The sequence below is a fragment of the Acyrthosiphon pisum genome, chromosome A1 (assembly GCF_005508785.2).
Source record: "Acyrthosiphon pisum isolate AL4f chromosome A1, pea_aphid_22Mar2018_4r6ur, whole genome shotgun sequence".
Taxonomy (NCBI): domain Eukaryota; kingdom Metazoa; phylum Arthropoda; class Insecta; order Hemiptera; family Aphididae; genus Acyrthosiphon; species Acyrthosiphon pisum.
Window position 1 is genome coordinate 86,196,147 of NC_042494.1, and position 1,005 is coordinate 86,197,151.

The following is a 1,005-nucleotide window of genomic DNA, read 5'->3' on the forward strand; positions in this document are numbered from 1 at the left end:
TCAACTTTTTTTTTCTTGATGCCAAAATGTTTGCAAGTCATTCAAATAATTACCAGGCCACATAGAAATGTGGAGGGGGGGGGGTCAAGTGGTGGCAAAAACTGTAGAATATTTGTATAATTTATTTAATATGCCACTTATATTAGTATGAAAATATCACACTTAATAGCTATCTAAATAAAACCAAAAATGTATTTTATGGGTACCCTTCTTCACAATGTTTGGGTTATAATTTTATCAATTATTATACTGTGGGACCACAAAACCACATCAAACATTCTTGAAAATTAAACATTATAGTACAATACATTTTTTTTTAATACTGGAAAAATATAAAATATATATAATATAAAAAAAAAAGGCGGGTAAGTCGTGGATGTCGCTCTGCTGTACAGTAGGTTACAAGTGGGTTACTGTAATGGATGGAATTAAATTTGAATCCAATGATATTATATCATTGTATACGAAAAACGATTCTGAACGGAGATGATTTGTCAGTCTAGGATATATTATTTTTAAAGAAAAACTTATGGAGAACCTTGTACCAAATTTTAAAAACTTAGTTATAAAAGAAAAAATTTTTACGATTTTTCAACCACTAAATTACTTGCAAATTTGACATATTTCGTATAAATTTGAACTTTAAATGCTTATAAATAAAAATTGTGACAATGTATTTCTTTTATTTTGCAACTGCTATTGTAAAAATATGTTAGGAGCCTTGTATTAAATTTCCAAATCTTAGAATTAAAAAGAAAAACTTTTATGAATTTCTGTCTAAGATAATTTGAACATTGCCGTAATTTTTACGTATTTAGTCAAAATTTGAACTTTAAATGCTTATAAAAAAAAAATCGTGACTATATATTTCTTTTATTTTTCAATTGCTATTGTAAAAATATATTATGAGCCTTGTATTAAATTTTGAAATCTTAGATATAAAAGGAAAATTTTTTATGAATTTCTAGCATAAAATAATTTACGAATTTTCGTGATTTTTACATA